Source organism: Microtus pennsylvanicus, chromosome 17 (assembly GCF_037038515.1).
Source record: "Microtus pennsylvanicus isolate mMicPen1 chromosome 17, mMicPen1.hap1, whole genome shotgun sequence".
Classification (NCBI taxonomy): domain Eukaryota; kingdom Metazoa; phylum Chordata; class Mammalia; order Rodentia; family Cricetidae; genus Microtus; species Microtus pennsylvanicus.
This window is the reverse complement of record NC_134595.1, coordinates 42,014,439-42,036,009: the sequence shown is the minus strand read 5'-3', so window position 1 is coordinate 42,036,009 and position 21,571 is coordinate 42,014,439. Positions and strand designations below refer to the sequence as shown.

General features: G+C 41.2%; 1 pseudogene; it reads right to left on the bottom strand.

Annotated features, from left to right (window-relative positions):
* Positions 1–211: 211 nt before the first annotated feature.
* LOC142836797 (protein transport protein Sec61 subunit gamma pseudogene) lies at positions 212–639 on the bottom strand (annotated as a pseudogene).
* Between the last annotated feature and the right edge of the window lie 20,932 nt (positions 640–21,571).

Below are 21,571 nucleotides of genomic sequence, written 5' to 3'. Positions count from 1 at the left end.
CTTGCCGTTCTCCTGGTGCACGGCTGGGAAAAGCGTGTAAAGGAGTTGTAAGTAGAGCCTCACTCCCGTTAGTAGCATCTGCCTCGCGAGAGGAGGGGCTGTAATCTACTGACATGCTCAGTACAGTGTCTGGCCCACTTCCCACTCAACGGCTGCTAGTGGAGGCTGTTTTGCCGGTAAGTTATTATCACTCTGGCCACTATATATTGAATTCTTTTTTTTTCTCATGGGAAAAATGTTTATTTTGAAATTATTTTAGTTTAGAAATACAAAACCTCTTGGGGAGGGAAAAAGGAAAGGAAAACACAAAGTATACAGGCAACTTTTTACTTCATAAGCTTCTCACACCTTCATTTGCTCCTAGTTCCCGCGAAGAGAAAGCATTCAGCCACCCACAATAATGTTATTAATAGGAATATGGATCAGTTTCACAAAAAAGCCAATGAATCCCATGATAGCAAATCCTATGGCTGTGGCCATGGCAATCTTCTGGAATTCTTTTCTGTCGGGTTTGGTGCATCTTTTAACCAGCCGAATTGAGAGTCCTTTACGAACTGCCAACTTGGCTCAACAAACTGCATCACCTGATCCATGACTGATTGCCGGACGGCGGCTTGAGGAGGCAAAGACACGTAGCTTAGGAAAACCATTGAATTCTTTTTATGCGCTGGCCTCTGTCATAGCTGATTTCTATCTCTTTAAAAATACTCAGTTTTATATTTATTTATGTGTATGTAGGAGTATATGGCCCCTGTGTGTTGGTATCCTAGGCAACAGAAGAAGACATTGGATCTGCTGGAGCTGGAGTTACAGGAAAGGGTGCATTGCCTGGTGTGGGTGCTAGGAACTGAACTCCTCTGAAAGAGTAGCAAGTGCTCTTACCACTGAGCCATCTTTCCAGCCTGCGTTGTATCTCAAATGCATTTAATTTCCACAGTAACATTGCTTATTTAGTTTTATATTTGAAGAAACTGATTCAGCGGGTTCAGAGCATGTGATTAGAAAGGGATAAGCCCATACTGGCCTCAGTAGAATCACCAGTAGGTCACTTGGGGTTGGCTTTGGGAAATACCTAAGAAAGAATTATTGAGTAACTATCAAGTAGGAAAGAGTTCTGTATAAAAGGATTTGGTTCAAATTGCAAAGCAAGCAAAAGTTTATTGGATAGAGTTAGAAATTGAAAAAAAAAGGAAAAAGAAAGATCTTTCAATTATTCCATCAATTCCACTATAATAAAATTTGAATTATAATTTTAATACTGTCTCTAGGCCAATTCTAGAAAAGAATATTGACAATGATGAGGTTTCTGCTAACATACCACAGAGCCACGCAGATGAGTCTTTTACGTTCTTTCTTCTTCCCCAAAGCACCTCAGATGCTTAGAAGATTTGGATCATGGTGAAATTCTCTATCCACATTTATCTTGCCTGTTTGCCCTGTAGAGAGGTAGAAATTCATGTTTGGGACTGCTTGTGGACTCCCAGAAGAGGAATCAGATGGAGACTTCCTCATTCGTGTCTAATTGGATGGGCTATCTTTACTGAGGCAAACTTGCAGTTCTCAGCATTTAGCATGAAGTAGCCGGCCTCCCAAATGCAGGTGTCTCTCTTCTGATTGACAAGCATGTCCACAGGCAGTTTGCTCATTACCTGACGGGCCCAAGAGCATACCTTCAAGGTGTGGGCTCAGGGCTGCGTCAATTCTCCTACTTTCTGACACAAGGTAGTGGCAGAGCTCTTGAGTATGCTGTCATTCCGAAGAATAGCACGTGAGCCCTCAGCTTTGATGATGTTGTGCTGGGTGAACCTGGATGAGCAGGAAGTGGCAAATACTTCTGATGCCTTCAATAACAAAGCTGCGTGGGGGCTGGAGGCTAAGAGAATTCCAACTCCTGATTTCAGCTGCTATGCCAGCCAAAATCCTGTCATGGGCAGATGGACTTTAACAGAAAGGATAGTTAAAAGGATGGGGGACTAAGAAAAGCTAGGGGGCAATATAGGTGTGTCACAGTGGCGGGAACTGTAGGAACCAAATCACTCCTCAAGAAGAAAGAAAGGAGGCTGCAATTGTTGGGCTCTGGGATGCAGAACAGTGGTCTTCTAGATGCTGGCCTGGGCCTCTGAGGCAATTCAAGCCTTGGAAGAGAGTTGATAGGCCTCAAAAAGAGGAGAATGAGAGAAAACCCAACCCCAACCGCAGGTAAGGATGCTGAACAGATGGAGGGCCTGGCAAATGAAGGTTCATTCCGGGCCAGAGGGACATTAGTGAATTTACACTGCCATGAGAAATGCATTTGACTTGATGTATTTTAGGGATGGGATAGGGAAGTAAATACAAGCAGTAGGCTTAGTAGAAACGTAGTTGCTGATTGCTGGAGTTGAGAGGTCATGATACTCGGAGTCAAACATACACTGGAAGATGCCAGGCGGCTTTTCAGCCTGGCAGAATTAGTTTAAACCTCATTCTGCTCTCAAGTGCTTATTACTGGATCTGTCGGGGTCAGAGAAAAACTACTACCAGAGCTGTTAGGGTCACGTCAGGGTGGAGCCCCAGGAGACCCTTGACGTGCTAACTCATTCCCTGTCCACAGGAGACAAGAGTAAAAAGGAGATTTACTCAATGTGGCCACATTGGGAAGAGAGAAAAGGAATTCAAGTAATGCTCCAAGTTCATCTTTGGGGTCTGGACATGAAGTGCAGGTGTAAATAGAAGAGAGTCCTGCTCAAGGTGTGGCCCTGCCCATTGCTGACCCATTGCCTCAGCTCTAGAGTCTTCTGCAGAGGTCCGATGAATTGTTCGAATGGAGGGAAATCTCTTTAAGGTCTTCCTCTGGCTACCCCAGGTTTCAATCTTTTGTTTCCCCCACCTTGAGATTTCTAGGGAAATCCCAATTACTTGGGGGCCCATTGCTCCAATGGCCAAAGGGACGACATGAGTCTCTTTAGAATAGGGTTACATTGTGGCAGCACTCAAGTTTTTTAACCCTTTGTAGCTCAGTTTCCTTGTAATTGAGTTCACAGCCACCATTGCATATTGAAGTGTAGGCAATAAAAATTAAAATTTCTCCCCAACACTTAATCTGTCTTCATTTAGGGACTCTCTACACCCAAATCATAATTCTTTGTCACAATAACCATGAACTGCCAGCTATTCCTGATCTGGAATAATTGTTTATGATTTTTCTCTTGCTTTTTAGTCCAGTAGATGCCAGGAGTTTGAGTTTGTCTAGTGTAAACTTCAGAAACTGCCCCTCCACTGCTGTTGGTAAGAAGTTCTCTACGATTGAGCAGTAGCCCTGACTCCTGTTTAGTTTTCATTTTGAACGAGTCTTACTTAGTTGCTCATGTTGGCCTTGAACTCCTTAGCTCAAGATCCCCCCCCCCCCCAGTCTTCCTGCCTCTGTCTTCTGAACACATAAGATTACGGGTCTTCACCACCAGACCTGACCTGCCTCTTTTTTTTTTTTTTTAAATGCACAATCAGAATAGAGATATTCCAAACTGAATAGTTAAAAGATTTGGAGGGAGAACTATCAGGTAGATAAAGAAAAATCTTCTCCAAGATGAACCAGGCAGTCTCTATAAGAGGGAAAAGAAAAAAAAAGACAAATAAACAAACAGGTAAAGACACCAAGGAATGTCCCTTAAGACTATAAGATGAAGACAAGGAATTGAGAAGATATAAATTTATACAGCCCCCCCACACACCCCAAAAAAGAAAAAGGAATTTATCATAGTGGTCCCAGGCACTTTCTAAGGAACTGCAATTCTAATTCCTGTATTCAGAGTTTTATCACTCTAGGAAAGAAAGGATTTATTTCTCCTTTCTAAAGCCCACCCACATATCTGCCTTACTCTCACTCAGTATTTGTTGGGTACCTCTCCCCCACCCCCCCCCTGCATTCTTATTTGTTCTCCTTAGAAGACTTACATGTTAGAAGTGCCCTTAGCTGGTGTGATATTTCATAGGTCAGGCCCTCTTCTCATCCTAACTAGGAGAACTGGGCTGTTTCCTGTTGGCAATCAGGTCTGTGCACTTGTAATGATGCTTTGAGGTCTAATTTGGGTCAGGACTAATATCAAACTAAGCAGGCCTAATGAGGCCTAATGTAGATATGCTAAGAGCATCTGAAAGATATAAGCAGCTTATCTTAACCCATCTCAGTATCTGAAATGATCCATGAAATTTACACAATTAGGAGACACAATTCTTGATGCGTGATGATTCGATTTGTGTGTGTGTGTGTGTGTGTGTGTGTGTGTGTGTGTGTGTTCCGAGACAGGGTTTCTCTGTGGCTGTGGAGCCTATCCTGGAACTAGCTCTGTAGACCAGGCTGGTCTCGAACTCCCAGAGATCCGCCTGCCTCTGCCTCCGGAGATTAAAGGCGTGTGCCACCATCGCCCGGCCTTGTGTGTGTTTTTTAACTTGTTCCAAAGCAGGATCCATTGAGTAGATGCCACATTTTCAAAAGGGTCTCTTCTCCTAGGTTAGCAGCACATGGCCCTGGCGACTATGTTCTGATGTTGAGCAGGGGCCACAGCTCCCAGCAATGTGATCAAGAGAGCCAGCAATCAGCACCCTAACAAGTACATCTGTTAGACATATTAATACATGTTCATCTCAATATTAATACATGTTCATCTCATGATCTCCACAACCATGATAGGTTTACTGGGATATAAACCCATCATAAACTGAGACACACCTGCAGTTCTAGAATGACTGTAACGGAAGCCCAGCCATGCCAAGACACTTAGGAATAAACCCACAGGGCAGGGCATCACGATGAGCTTTTGTGTAAGGTAAAGCAAAAGAGTAAAGGGGTCAATCAAGCATATTTCTCTCAAGAGGCACAAAGCAAATTACAAGTAGTTGCGCTAGTCAAGGCTTTGCATTTTTGTCACAAAATACCTGACAACAGTTTCAAAGAGGAAAGTTTTATTTGACTCACAGTTTCAGTGCATGGTCACCTGACTCCCTTGTTTCTGGTTATGCTGATGTAGAAGAGGATGTGAGTAGGCATGTGCTAATCCTGAGAGTCTCCAGAGAAAAACCAGTTCTGCCATTTTGAGCCAAATTTGAAGCAAGCTTTATTAACATACTAAACACTGACCAAGATGGAGTTTGGTCAAGACCCCTCCCTGAACTTGAAGTTGAGTGGCTCAGAGACAAATTCTGTAGAACTATTTAAAAACAAACCTTTATAGTCACTGTGTTTTCGCATGAGGCTTTGTTGTTATTTTCCAAGAACTACAACTCCTAGCATCCCAGGAAGTCACCTGGTACTAGGACAGGTAGGGCTTACAGGTTAATTTAGGGTATAACACATGGAGGAGAAAACTAATCAACCTGTGGCAACCAGGAAGCCAGTATAGGGAAAATAAGATATGCTTTCAAGGATTCATACTCCCCAGTGACCACCTTCTTCTAGCTAGGCATTATCTCCTGAAGTTTCTAGAAACTGGGGACCAAACTTTAAACAATGAACCTGTGGAAGACATTTTATGTGAAACTAGATCAGTTCAGAACAGTTGCCATTGAATGTTTTATCTGTATCATCTATCACCTATCTATCATTTATCTATCTATCATCTATCTATCTATCTATCTATCTATCTATCTATCTATCTATCTATCTGTCTGTCTATCTTTACTTCAGAGTAAAAGAAGAAAAGCAACAGATTAAAGACTGAAAAAGTTTATCGCTCTCAACATATATCTACATCTATATATATTTATTTATATATATTAATTATATATAAATATATCAGAATATATTTATATATGGGAAAGAGAAGAAAGGAGTGATAAATATTCATAGGCAATAAAGAGTTAAGCAGTGATTGTCGGGTACTGGAAAGGCTAGATTTACAACTTGAACAGAGATTTCAAAGGAGGACCAAGAAGTTGATCTATTAGTGATAACTTTGATCTACTTATCAGCCATCTAGTCTCCTTGCAAAGAACAGAATATAGAATAGGATTGATCATATGGCTTAAGTAGTTAAGCAAAGGTATCACACAGATGGGGCAAATACCGGGGGGGGGGTATGTTTTAGCACAAACCATTCCAGGGAAAAATTTATTTGACTGTTTACATGGGACGGTCAGAGTATTGTCAGATGTTCCTGAACTACTTTAGAACATCTGAGTCTCTGTATGATAATATCAAAGTAAACACTGGACAGGCCCTATGCATGACTTGATCTGGAATGAGTCAGGCAGTGGTGGTGCACGCCTTTCATCCCAGCCCTCAGGAGGCAGAGGCAGGCAGATCTCTGTGAGTTCAAGGCCTGTTGTAATAGGAGCGGCGGGGCTGCGTCCCCAGCACCCCGGCCACCTGGCTAGCTTATGCCCCGAAATAACAACACACAAATTGTATTCTTTTAAACACTGCTTGGCCCATTATATCTAGCCTCTTCTCGGCTAACTCTCACACCTGGACTAGCCCATTTCCAATCATGTGTGTAGCACCCCAAGGTGCGCTTACCAGGAAGATTCTAGCCTACATCCATCCTGGGTCAGAGCTGAATTGTGTGCGTCTGCCCGGGAGAGGGGAGCATAGTGTCTCTGAGCTCACTTCCTCTTCCTCCCAGCATTCTGTTCTGTTTACTCCTCCCACCTATGTTTTAACCTATCAGGGCTAAGCAGTTTCTTTATTGCTTAACCAATGAAATCAACAGATTGATATATAACACTCCCACATCAAAGGCCAGCTTGGTTTACAGAGCTAGTGCCAGGACAGGCTCCAAAGTTACAGAGAAAGAAAAAAGAAGGAAGGAGGGAAGGAAGGGAGGAAGGAAGGAAGGAAGGAAGGAAGGAAAGAAAGAAAGAAAGAAAGAAAGAAAGAAAGAAAGAAAGAAAGAAAGAAAGAAAGAAAGAGACATGAGTCTGGGACTTCAAAGGGAGTGAGCCTGAGCCAGGTACTCTGCAGTTCTGGGTGCACCTGAGCCTGGGAACTCCGAGATAGTAGACCAGAGCCAGAGACCTTTACAGGAACAACTCCAAGACAGGGACCTCTGCAGAAGGAGATCCAGACCAGGATTTACAGAGACAGGTCAGAGCCAGTAACCTAGGCCAAAATAGGCCTGAGACAGCAAACTCCAAGGGAGCAGAGCAAAGCCCAGGAGGACTGTGCTATCTCCAGAAACATGGAGTAACCAATTGTATAACTAGAACTATAGTGCTGACTGTACCAAGAGGAACAACCATCTGAGCTTAGGATTCACTAGCACCTAGAAGATTGGATACAAAAACAGAATCCATTCTTCTTCTACATACAAGAAACACCTCTCAACCTCAAAGACGGATATCGTCTCAGAGTAAAGGGCTGGGAAAAAATATTCCAATCAAATAGACCTAAGAAACAAGTGGGTGTAGCTATCATAATATCTAACAAAATAGTTCAAGCTAAAATCAGTCAAAAGAGACAAAGGTCATTTAATATTAGTCACAGGAAAAATCCATCAAGAGGAAATCTCAATACCGAACATCTATGCCCCAAATACAAGGGCATCCACATATGTAAAAGAAACACTTCTAAAGCTTAAATCATACATTAAACCCCACACACTAATAGTGGGAGACTTCAACACTCCCCTCTCACCAATAGACAGGTCAGTCAGACAAAAGAAAGAGAGAAATAAGGGAACTAACAGATGTTATGACTCAAATGGACTTAACAGACATCTATTGAATATTCTGTTTCATCCAAACAGAAAAGAGTCTATCTTCTTCTCAGCACCTCATGAAGCCTTCTTAAAAATTGACCACATCCTCGGTAACAAAACAAACCTCTACAAATACAAAAAAAAAATCGAATAACCCAATATACATTATCAGATCATCATAGTTTAAAACTAGAAGTCAACAGCAATACTAATTCCAGAAAACCCACAAACACATAGAAATTAAAGAGTGCTCACCTGAATCATCAATGGGTCAAGGAAGAAATAAAGGGAGAAATTAAAGACTTCCTAAAATTTAATGAAAATGACCACACAACATACCCAAATTTATGTGGCACAATGAAAGCAGTGTTCAGAGGAAAGTTCATAGCACTAAAAGTCTACATAAAGAAGCTGGAAAAATCCCACACTAGTGAATTAACAGAACATTTGAAATCTTCAGAACAAAAGGAAGCAAGAGCCTGGGACATCAGGAAATAATCAAATTGAGAGCTGAAATCAAAATAGAAACAAGAAAACAATACAAAGAATCAAAAAGACAAAAAGTTGGTTCTTCAAGAAAATCAACAAAATAGACAAACCTTTATCCAAACTCACAAAAAAGCAGAGAGAAAATATCCAAATTAACAAAATCAGAAATGAAAAGGGGGACATAACAACAGACAAGGAGGAAATACAGAGAATCATTAGGCCATATTTTGAAAACCTGTATTCCACAAAATTGGAAAACTTAAAGGAAACAGACAACTTGTTGGATAAATATCACTTACCAAAATTAAGTCAAGACTAGATAAGCTAATTAAACAGACCTATAACTGCTGAAGAAATAGAAACAGTCAACATAAGTCTCCCAACCAAAAAAGCCCAGGACCTGATGGTTTCAGCTCAGAATTCTACAAGAAGTTCAAAGAAGAAATAATACCAATGTTCCTCAAATTCTTCCATATAATAGAAACAGAAGGAATATTGCCAAACTCTTTTTATGAGGTTACAGTTACCCTGATACACAAACCACAGAAAGAAATTACTAAGAAAGAGAATTACAAACCAATCTCACTCATGAACATTGATGCAAAAATACTAAATAAAATTCTGGCAAATCGAATCCAAGAACAAATCAGAACCATTATCCACCATGATCAAGTCAGCTTCATCCCAGAGATGCAGGGATGGTTCAACATACGAAAATCTGTCAACGTAATCCACCATATAAACAAGCTGAAAAATAAAAACCACATGATCATCTCATTAGATGCTGAAAAAGCATTTGACAAAATACAACATCCCTTCATGATAAAGGTCTTGAAAAGAGCAGGGATACAAGGAACATACCTAAACATAATAAAGGCAATGTACAGCAACTCAACAGCAAACATCAAACTAAATGGGGAGAAACTCCCATCGATTCCACTGAAATCAGGAACAAGACAAGGTTGTCCACTCTCTCCATATCTATTCAATATAGTTCTTGAAGTCTTAGCTAGAGCAATAAGACATCAAAAGGAGACCAAGGGGATACAAATAAGAAAAGAAGAACTCAAACTCTCACTGTTTACTGGTGATATGATAGTTTACATAAGTGATCCCAAAAATTCTACCAAGGAACTCCTACAACTCATAAACACTTTCAGTAATGTAGCAAGATACAAGATTAACTCAAAACAAATCAGTAGCCCTCCTGTACACAGATGGTAAAAGGGCTGGGAAAGAAATCAGAGAAGCAACACCCTTCACAATAGCAACAAATAGCATAAAATATCTTGGAGTAACTGTAACCAAACAAGTGGAAGACTCGTATGACAAGAATTTTAAATCTTTGAAGAAAGAAATTGAAGAAGACACCAGAAACTGGAAAGATCGCCCATGCTCTTAGGTAGGCAGAATTAACATAGTAAAAATGGCAATCTTACCAAAAGCAATCTACAGATTCAATGTAATGGCCACCAAAATCCCAGCAAATTTCTTCATAGACCTCAAGAGAAGGGTACTCAATTTCATATAGAAAAGCAAAAAACCCAGGATAGCCAAAACAATCCTATAAAATAAAAAAAACTTCTGGAGGCATCACAATTCCTGACTTCAAACTCTACTACAGAGCTACAGTACTGAAAACAGCCAGATATTGGTATAAGAACAGACCAATGGTATTAAATCAAATACCCGGATATTAATCCACACACCTTTGAACACCTGATTTTTGACAAAGAAGCAAAAAATATCAAATTGAAAAAAAGAAAGCATATTTAACAAATGGTGCTGGCATAACTGGATATCAATATGTGGAAGAATGAAAATAGACCCATATCTATCACCATGCACAAAACTCAAGTCCCAATGGACCAAAGACCTCAACGTAAAGCCAGCCACACTGAACCTTATAGAAGAGAAAGTGGGAAATACACTTGAACACATTGGCACAGAAGACCACTTCCTAAATATAGTTCCAGCAGCACAGACACTGAGAGAAACAATAAATGGGACCTCCTGAAACTGAAAAGCTTATGTAAAGCAAAGAACATGGTCAACAAGACAAAATGGCAGCTTACAGAATGGAAAAAGATCTTCACTAACCCCATATCAGACAGAGGTCTGATCCCCAAAATATACAAAGAACTCAAGAAATTGGTTACCAAAAGAACAAATAATCCAGTAAAAAAAATGGAGTACAGACCTAAACAGAGAACTCTCAACAAAGGAATCTAAAATGGCTGAAACACTTAAGGAAATGTTCAACATTCTTAGTCATCAGAGAAATGCAAATCAAAACAACTCTGAGATTCCATCTTACACCTGTAAGAATGGCCAAGATCAAAAAAACTGATGACAACTTATGCTGTAGGGGTTATGGTGTAAAGGGAACATTCCTGTATTGCTGGTGTGAATGCAAGATGGTACAGCCCCTTTAGATGTCAGTGTGGCGATTTCTCAGAAAATTAGGAAGCAACCTTCCTCAAGGTCCAGTAACCACTTTGGGGTATATACCCAAAGGATGCTCAATTGTTCCACAAGGACATGTGCTCAGCTATGTTTATAGCAGCTGTGTTTGTTACAGCCAGAACCTGAACACAACCTAAATGTCCCCCAACCAAAGAATGGATAAGAAAACGTGGTACATTTACACAATGGAGTACTACACAGCAGAAAAAAATAATGACATCTTGAATTTTGTAGGAAAATGGATGGAGCTAGAAAACATTGTTTTGTGTGAGGTAACCCAGACAGAGAAAGACAATTATCACATGTACTCACTCATAAGTGTTTTTAAAATATAAAGCAAATAAAACCAGCCTACAAACCACAATCCCAGAGAATTTAGACAGCAATGAGGACACTAAGAGAGACTTACATAGATCTAATCTACATGGGAAGTAGAAAGTAGAAAAAGATCTCCGGAGCAAACTGGGAGCATGGGGACCATGGGATAGGGTTCAAGGGGAAGGGAAAGGCAGGGAGGGGAGCAGAGAAAAATGTAAAGCTCATTAAAAATCAATAAAAAAATAATAAATAAATAAATCCTGGAATGAAATAGAGATGAGAATGGGCATTGTTAGCCCGGGATTGATAGAGGTGATGTGGCAATAAATGAAAGATTAAGCCAGCCTCCCCAGAAGCAGATTGCCTTTAATCAGTAAAGGGTACCAGTCTCCCAGGGAGAGTAAAGACTGGACTCATGGTGCAGCAAGGCTGGGGCTTTTATAGTGAGGGAAACTTTTGGGATGGAAAATTCCATCTGGAGGTCAGTTCCCCTGCAGTGTCAAAGTGGTAGACTCTCAATGAAGGCCAGTGTTCTGATCCTCTTAACCAAAGCCTCCTGGGTCTTCAAGGTCCTCAGATGTGACGAGTCAAGTCAGCTCCCCTGCCTGGACTTTCCCAGTCTTCCTGAGGCCTTTAGGTCATGAAGCCTTCAGTCATGACTGCGGCATGGAATGAATGTGTCCCAAATGTGTGTGTTGAAACCCTGCCCCTGGTATGTGAATATTTGGAGAGGAGCACTCAAGGGATGGTTGCATCAGGTAGGTTCTGTGCTTTGCTTCAATGGAATGTCTTCAATGTCTTCACAAGAAAAACAAAAAGAGGCCAGGTGTGGTGGCCTGTGCTGTAATCCCAGCACTTGGGGGAAGGAGAGAATGGGATCAAGAATTTAAGGTCATCCTCTACTGTATAAAGAGTTTGAGCCTAGCCTCGGATGCCTAGGACTCCTTCAAAATTAAATAACAAAGAAACAAATAAATATGATAAAATAAGAAAAAAGTTAAGAGGCTAGAACGATTGATTGCTGCTCGCTCTCTCTCACGTGGGAAGAGAGAGCGGTTTGCCACCCAAAGAGGGCATTCACTGACCCTTTGATGCTGGATTCTTCTCAGCCTCAGAACTGCTGGATACAAGCAAGCCTTAATAAGCCTACCTAGTGTATGATCCATATGCTACAGCAGCTCGGAGAGACTTTAAGTCAAAAAATAATGTGAGACATTCCATGAAAGGAACGGAAAGCCCTCAACGTTTTCCAGGGGAAGAACTTCCTAACAAAGACACAATGTATTGCTTGACAGGAAGAAAGACTTTTCTGCTTCTAGTTTTCCAGTTAACTCCACAGTGAAATCGACATTTCACAGCTGAAACTTTGAATTGTAATGGTCTTTGCCAGGCTGGAGAGGAGGAAGCAGTTCTGACCCACACAGCTCTCAGGAGGGCATTTGGGTCATTCTGCCAGGCCATTACCCCTCTCCTCCTCCTCCTCGGAAAGGAAGGAGGCTTTGACGTCAGAGGGATGAATCATCTCTCCTCCCCGCACCTCCAGGCTGGACTTGCAGGCTCTTTGTAGCGGTTTGTTAGTCATTCACACACAAAAAAAGCATATTGCCGAAGCAGAAGGGAAATGCTTGGATGAGCAGGTGATTAAATTTCTGTTTTCATGGCTGAGGACCGGCTGAGTTGCTCACAAAAGCAGCCTCATTCATCCAGTATTAGGCACCCTAAGGGCACCCGGTAAACACTTATGACTTGGATGGCAGGAGGATCTGCTGGGCCTTTGTAAATCTCAGTGCTGAAACTGAATTTTCCAAAATGATTATGTGGCTGGTAGAGACGGCTTTGTGCCCGTTTACTCCTCCGTGCTGCCGTGGAATGTCACCTCAGATTGATCTGATTTACATAGAGAGGTTCGTCACGTTTCAGGGTCCCACCATCAAGAACATTCTGAAAGGAAATAAATAGGGACCTTTATCTGCAGGGACTCAGGCCATGGGAGGAAAGTTGAACTATAATCTAAGAATTATTCCCCTTGCTCCTTCGGGAAGATGTCATCAAGTCCGTCAATCTCTGCTGAGAACTTGTTAGGAAAAAAGAATAAAAATATCTTTCTACCTGTCATCCACAGAGGGGAGCAAGCACAGTGAAGAGAAAGAAGGAGTACTAATTAGACTTAGATCCTTCAGCAGAAGCTGTTTTCTTTATGCAGGGATAAAGAAACTGACTTTGGGACTCCGAGCTCCATCCCTTCATGGGCAGTTTATTAACCACTGTAGCCTGGCCCAGTCCTTCATCTCTCCTCCCTCTGTCTTGCAGGTTTCACATCTCATGTACATGAGATAACTCTTACATTTATTATCTCTAGCCCTCGGCACAACCTTACATAGACGAGTTTTGTGCTTTATGTCTTTACTTGATGGCCTAATATATTCAAACCAAACCTCATAATCATCCCTGGAAATAAAAAAAACTAAAACAAAACAAAATTTAAAAAGTCAAAACTAGTTCCTCTTTTAGGAGGAGCCACCGCTTGCAGCTACACAATCCCAAAAGTCTAGGATTAATTCTGCATTTCTCTGGTCTTGTTCTCTCAAATTCATTAGGAAGTTTTGAAAGACCCCCCCCCCCCACCGTGTAGGGAGACTCTCACTCACGTCTCGGGATAACATGACCCCTCCAGTAACTCACGAGAGACTGTCCTTGTTGCAATCACACGAGGTTTTGAGGTTTATTGACAGGACAGGAGCCAGAGCACTGGGGCCGAAGCTCATAACCCATGCAGGGGAGGAGTTTGACCCCGAGTAGCTGGGAGAGGGGGTATTTAAGGGAAGAAACAACAACCCAGTAATCCAAAGGGGGTAGGGAGGGCATCATTGGAAAATTCCGAAAATACCAGTGATAATCACAAGGGGGTAACTCCCTGTTTTTCATGATTATTCTCAAGATTACAATCTAACTTTATCTTCAGCTAGTTCCTGAAACAGAGTCTTGGAACTGGCTAATCCTTGATTTTTGGCTCTTCTCTTCCTGCTAGATTTATCCAGGTCTTTCAGTTTTAAATTCTGGATCTGTTCCCTTCTCTAGGCCCACCACAAACACCCTGCTAAAAATCATGGCTGTTTCTCATGGACCTGACTTGCTTCTATCACGTCTAGTTCCAACGATGTATGTTTCCAAACACGAATCCAGGTAAAGGTGGGACCCAGGGCAGCCTGGCCATACATATGGGGCCCAGATGCACAGCTGCCATGGCAGGCTTGGCTGGAGACCAGCTAAGAAGTAGGCCTAAGCTTCTTGGTTTACTGGCAGGCAGCACTGGGTTCCAGAAAAAGCCACGAGCTGACACCACCCAGGAAGGGCCAGCCTCTAAGGAGAAATACCTGGCATTCCAATCATTAGATAAGATTAGACAAGATCAACAGGTGTCCTTGAGCCCAGGACTCACCTATTCCCCTTTTGCCAAGTTACCCCTAGACAAATGTCAGTCAATCAGGGTCTTGAACCTTGGAAATATCCTCACCCCAACCTCTACTATGACAAAATCCCTACCCTGACTGGGCTGGTCACTCTCTGCCCTCAAGAGAGAGTCCAAGCTCCACTTAAATAAAGGCTCTTTGCTTTTACATTTGGGATTTGATCTCTATGGTGGTCTTTTGGGGGTCCCTGTTGTTAAGTTGGGAGCATAACCCCAGGCCTGTAATGATCTGTTCAGTCTCTTTAAGAGACAAGCCACGCCCACTTCCTCCCCCATCTGCTGAGGCAGGCAGATCTTTCCTGCTTGCAACCTGAGTCCCTTCCCTTTCCACCTCCCTCTTAGAGAGGGAGCTTCTGTCTCGCTCTTCTCTTGCCCGCTGCCTGTCTACCTGTCCGGGAAAAGCCACCTTCAGAGACCTGCAGTGTGGTCTCATGGTGTGCCCATCAGTCTTTCTCTCCTGGTGGCCTGATGCGGCCACTCGGGGAACTGAGCCACTCCCTGCTTAGAACTGCCTGCTCTCGGGACCCGCTGCCTGCCGCCACATGGCCTGCTGCCACGGCTTGGCGGACCTGCAGTGTTTCTGCCGCTGCAGCCATCGGGGATCCTGCAGCATTTTTAATTAATCCTTTACACTACCTGTCTTTTTTTCCATCTTTGGACGTCATCTCTAAGGTCTCTCCCTTGGGAAGCCCTTTCTGGATACTTTCTGTAAAGGACAATCCTTCTCCTCTCTCCCATCCTTATGTATCATACCACTATTTAATTCCTTTGTAGAACTAGTGGCTTGCTGAAATAACCAGATTCCTCATTTTCTTGTTTATTACTTTTCTATCATCTCCCTGTCTTGTTCTAAGAAAGTTCTGTGTCAGCAAGGGCTTTGTCTGTCTCAAAAGGAGTACTTATCATGAAGGCAGAGCCTTAATTCAAAGCTCAACATTGGGACTTTCTAGGTATGTGACCCTGGGGAATTTTCTCAATCTCTCTGTTCTCTCCTAGCTCGTGAAGTGGCCGTGAAAAGATCACTTTCATGGGGCATCCCCAGCACAAAGACTGTCCTCAGAAAGCAGGACTGGCCGTCACGCTGTTAACAGCAGTGACTGCTAAAGGTGCTGCAAACTCATGCATGGGTTGCATTTATTTAAAGATTGCTTCTGCTGTTTTCGAAGAGGTTTTGGAATGTGCCTGGGAAGGGCCTCTTGCCTGGGGGCTGATGCAGCAGGGGTCCCGTCTTTGGAAGTTGGCAGGGAAGAGGCGCAGCTGTGGAGAGAGATAGAGAATCTGGAATGGAAAGTAATAACAATAGAAGCCAGAGTTTATCTTGTATTTATTTTGTGTATATACCCAGGCTCATTTCCTATTTTTTTTAAATCAAAATTGTTGATAGGTTTCATGGCAAGTTGTATCAAGAAACACTCCTTACACCAGGCTTCCTTGCACCACGGAGCTGCTTGACAAGGTCAGGAGTTAAAGGAATGTCTTTTGTCTTTTACTCATTTGCCTTCTGGGTACCCATAGGTCCTCAGCTCTGCATGCAAATGCGATTCATTCCCTTGGAGGCGCCTCGTGCGACTCTACAGAATGTTTCAGATGTTCTCGTCTCTAGAACACATCATCTTCCTGGTGTTCCCTTGATGTATCATGACTTAGCATTATGTGATTCTTTTCTGAATCTGCTTTCCCAGTCAGATGGTAAATTTGGTGGAATCAGGCTTTACCTTGTATTTTTTTACTGTCGTAGGGTGAGAGACCTTCAGACAGGCTCCCCGTTGGGCAGGCAGTAAGAAACACCCGATGAAGTAGATGTCCGCCCATCAACAGAACAAAATGATTAATCCCAACTTCGGCTCTCTTCCAGAAGTGGAAAACACAGGAGAATTTGATTTGAATTAAAAGTTTGTCCTGCTTTTACTTCCTTCCCACCTAAAATTAACTTGAAGTAATGGTGCTAGACAAAATTTTTCTTCAGCTCTAAATGAAAAGAGAAGTCAAGTCAGGCATGGCCAGGTGTACTGAAAGTCCTAGGTCTTGAGAGGCTGAATCAGGACTGTTGTGAATTTGAGATCAGCCTGGGCTACAGAGTGAGTCCTAGGGTGGCCTGTACTGAATTAGAGCCAGATTTTTTTTTAAAGTTATATTTAAATCGAAGAGAAATTAAAGTTTAAACTGTAGGAAATTGTTAAGTTTAAGTAAAACCAAGATACTTTTAAATTTTTTAACATATTAAGAATATCTAGGGGGAAATGACCTTTTATTTTTTGCAGCTGAGCAGATGTATTCCCATGGCTTCATGAGAATAATTGAAATTACAGTTCAAAGAATTTCTGCCTACACCATCAACCCTACAAATGAAAAAAAAAAAGCCAGAGTAATTGACATTATATCTTAAGAATTTGGCTCAACAACACAAAAATTCAAACCATGGAAATTCAAAGAAAAGAGAACACTGAGAAGAAGTGTTTTTATGATCACTTGATGGGCTGCTCATTCAGCACCTTCTCATTTTCATAAAAGTTAACATAACTCCACCACAGCATGAACCACGCTCATGGTTGACAACTCTTGATTATTTCTGGCCACTTCCTCCCACCCCCAACCAGGGTTTATTAGGAAACTAGCTGGGAGCCTGATGCAATTCAGAGAGAAAATAATCCCACTCAGATGATAAAATCTTTAGAGATGACAAAGGAGAAAGATGACCAAGAGAAGATATCGTTTTACCCACTGAAATGGAGGCTTCTGAAAAGCAGGAATGCTTCCAAGGGGAGAGGTCGGAGCTTGAGACAGGAGCTATGAAAGTTCACAAAAGAAACCATGACAGGTTTGAAATCTAAGACAAATCACAAGATATTTGTCAAGCCTGCTTGTGGAGAAAGCTATTTCCGACATAATGTAATGCCAAGTCTCTTGTCTGGAATTTGAGGACCTTTCCCTTGCTTTTGACAAATTAATATTAAAGCAGGGATATGTTTTGTTTGCACAAGGGAATGTGAAAGGTATGTTAGGTATATTGGCATTAGATGTCAGAGTCCTAAACTGAAATTACATTATTGATGAAGTTATTAGAAGGTCTCAATATGAATTAGAGCATCAAAGAAAATTTTGCATAAAAAATATCTCTTCTGAATCAGTGTTCAACCTAGGAAATATGACTTATATGACAGAAGCAAAGTGGAAGAGAATAATAATAATAAAAGTGAACAAAAAATGAGGACATTCCAAATAGGAGAGGAATCTAATCACCTAGCCATCTTTTTCCCCTTATAAGTTCTCTTTGTCATTCTTTTTATTTAATTTAAATGTAAATTCACACAGCAATTCAGGAACTTGACTCATTCAACAGCAATTCATATCTGTTATGAATCTACTTTGGTTAACTTTGCTAAAAGTTTCCTTAGAAAAATGTCCAAGTTCTATTCGGTTTTTAGAATGTTTTTGTGAAGAGGTCTACAAGGTAGTCTCATTTAAAAAAAATCATATGTTTTAAGGATTGTTCCTCAGTTATTAATCTTTATATTTGTTTTCTCTGCTTTCCCCCACTGATTAAATTAGCCAGTGTTTTTTTTTTATTATGTTGCTCCTTGATAAAGTCCAACATCTTGTCTCAGTGCTTAGATCGAAATTCTTTTACTGTCTCCCTGATAAACTTCTGCTTTTATATTTGCTGTATCTCTTCTTCTATGGTATTTCAGTTTATTTTATTTTCATTGTTTAACTTTTATGCTTGGGCATTTATCTTTTTTCTTATTCTTTCCTTCTTTTAAACTTTCTTTTTATATATTCTTTGAGTTTTTCGTGTCATGCATCTCAATCCCATTCATTTCCCATATACTCCGTCTGCCCTTGCAGCAACCCCCACCAGAAAAAAAAATTAAGAGAAAAAAAGAAAAGAAAAATAAGGGGGGGGGGGGAGATCTAGTCTTGGAAACTGTAGTGTGAGATAGTGAGTCACATAGTAAACGCTTTTATCCATACATCTTTACTAGCAAGTGTTCACTGCAGAGAGTCAGTGGTCTGGTTTGAAGCCTCTGGTTTCTATGCACTATTGATGCTGGGCCCTCACTGGAACCCCTCTTGGTTATCCTATTGTTACCCTGTGTGTGGAGATTTTGCAGCTTTGGGTCTGTAGGACCGGTCCCTTCACATGCTCCAGCAGATGACAGATGGGATGGATGTTGGTGTGGGCCCACATAGAAGCCTGGTTCTGCTCCATTGGTCAACCTGCCAGCTTTAACTTGTCCTCACCACCAGGGGGAACTCTTCTGCATAATCTTGGTAGTTTTCCCTTTGCAAGGCAGCGAGGGCGGGACCAGTTCTCCTGCCTTCATGACCTCAGGGCCAGCTCTACTGTGTTGCTTAGGCAACTACTTCAGTCCTGTGAAAATAAATGGTAAGCATAAATGTGTTCCCAGGTAGCTGTCAACTAAAGAAATGGATGTCGGTTGGGAGGCTGTCAAAAAGTCCTAGCTGAATATTTAGCTCCTGTTTGAGTCATGTTAACTACTATTATTCACTATTCATTATTCACTATTAATTTTTTGACGTTTATGGACCATGTATTGTCACATTCACAAAACTTGTTTCTGTTAAGAATTGTCTTTTAGTTTAACAAATTGAAGCTTTTAAAAATGATATATATCACGAGTCATATGATGAACTCTAGTTGGGATTTTATCTAAACCTACACACATATTTGATCTAAGGTCTAATTGGGTGACAGCTGAGATCACAGACATGTCAGACAGGCCGGGCTCAAATATTGTCTTCAGGGTTTACTAGCATCTTTTTGTTGGGAAAGTCACTTACTGTCTCTGTGCTTCTACTGCTCTCCCTGTTAAATGTACTCCCTTCTTTTATATCACTGCTCTTTCCGATGTCTCCATGCATGGACAGGAGAACCCTTCTGCTGTATTGTCTAATTCCTGTATTTTACCTAGAACTCAGCTTGAGGGCAGCTCATTCATGAAATTTTCTTCAGCCACCATACGTCCTTCTTTCTTTAGTCTTTCAGAATGAAATCTGGTCACATCTTTGCCATACATCCTGTCATAATAATTTTCCAGTGCAATTGCTACTGTATCACAAGCTTCTAGGCAGAATGACATTGTAGTAAGAAAGGGCACTCTCATGGGAGATATTCTGAGATTCCATACTGGTATTAATATTTCTAATGGTTTTTCTGTGAGTAAACTACATAACTCTACCTTTTATTTTTCTTTTTAAAAAGTGAAATTTATGTCCTAGCAATGCTGAAGCATGCATAGGCAGCCCGTATATGGCGCTTCTGTTGAACTTGTCTATATTGGATTTCATGGTCTAAGTTGATGAGGACAACTGGCCAGATCTCATTACAGATGGTTGTGAGGCACCAAGTGGTTGCTGGGAATTGAACTCAAGACCTTTGGAAGAACAGTGCTCTTAACTGCTGAGCACTCCAGCCCCCCTAACTTTTCTTTACTCCTCTGTAAAATGGAGATTTTAATGCTCCCATTCTCCTGATAAAACTCACCTGTCATGATAAAATGAGATAATCCTTTTAGTAAGTTGTGCCCTGCTTAGTAAGTACACTCAATATTTTAGATACCGCTATTGTTAGTAATTGAACCAATGACTCTCATGCTGAACGTGATGGTCAATTTTGCTTGCCATCTTCATGGCATTGAGAGTCACCTAGGAGACACACCCCTGAGCCCATCTTGGGTGGTGTTTCCAGAGAGGTTTAAGTAAGTTTGGAAGACACATCCTGAGTGTGATTAGTACCACTTCATGGATTGGAGTCTTAGACTGAAAAGAAAAAAGACAAAACAAAACAAAAAAACAGTAGAGTACCAACGTTCATCTCTCTTTGCTTATGGATTATGGATACCAAATGACCATCTGCCTTACACTCAGGTTGCAATAATGTTTTGTACCCCTAAACCTTGAGCTTTTGTAAAATAAACCATTTTTCATTAAGTTGTTTCCTACTGGTGTTTGGTCACGGTAATGGGGACGGTAACTAATACATGGGTTTTTTTTAATATTATTTTCCTAATCATTAACTGAGGTTGGAAGTCTAAAACTGGAAGTAGAACCATTACTCTGTTCAACGTTCCCCTAAAGCTGAGCATATAGAAGAGAAGTCTGCATGGAGACAATTAAGTCTAAATAAAGTTGAGGGAAACCTGTGCACACAGCAGTTTCAAGACTGCTTCAGAGTTTAGAAAGAAACTAAAGGGGAAACTCAATTTTATGACGAAGAAACGATTTGTCTGGCCAGAGGAGACACTTGAAGTAACATGGGAATTTTGTATATTAGATGCCACATAGTCTCTTTAGGGCACAGTGATACATACCTATAATCCAGCAATCAGGAGGCATGAACAGAAGCACCGTGGTTTGTAGGGAGTAAAATACTGACCCCAAATGATTCAAGCTACCTTTAGAAGCATTGGATTAGATTGTATAGAGTTTTGCTTTTAAAAGACTAAGGGGGAAAAAAAGTCAGGATATATTGAGTTTTTTAAGACTTTATTTCAAAAACCAAATGATATCTATTTTATTTTTCCACTAAAGACAACATACCTATCTTGATGGGTTTTCTCTTTCTGTTATGCCTGACTGGACAGGGTCATCTTCAAGGTAGAGCATGGTTGTCAAGATGGCGCTCTAGCACATTGGAAGGGCGCATCCTAGCATATGAGTGAGGCTTGGGTTGAAACCCCAGCAATTGCAGCTTTTAAAAAAGGAACAAAATCTTATCCTCACCTTTAATACTCCATGACATTTAAAAATTTCTGTTTGCTTAAGAAGATTTCAGTGGTGGAGTAAGAGCGACAATCACATAATATCCTTCTTTAATGAACTTTCTGCAGTGGAGGTCGCAGAGTTTAATGGAATTAATTTGGCTAACACATTTAAGTTTAAAAGGAACAGTGGCACCTTTGCCAGCCAGCCTGGATTCTGACAGGCAGAAACTTGAATCCTGCCAATTTCATGCAGAAGTGTGGCTCAGGCAGCAGTAGTTTTGGCTGAGATGTAGCTCTCAAGGGTGCTGGTTCCTGAGATGATAGATAGATAGATAGATAGATAGATAGATAGATAGATAGATAGATAGATAGATAGATCTGACTCGGGGACCCACTTACAATATGTACTAAAAGTACATTTTGGTTTAGGAGAT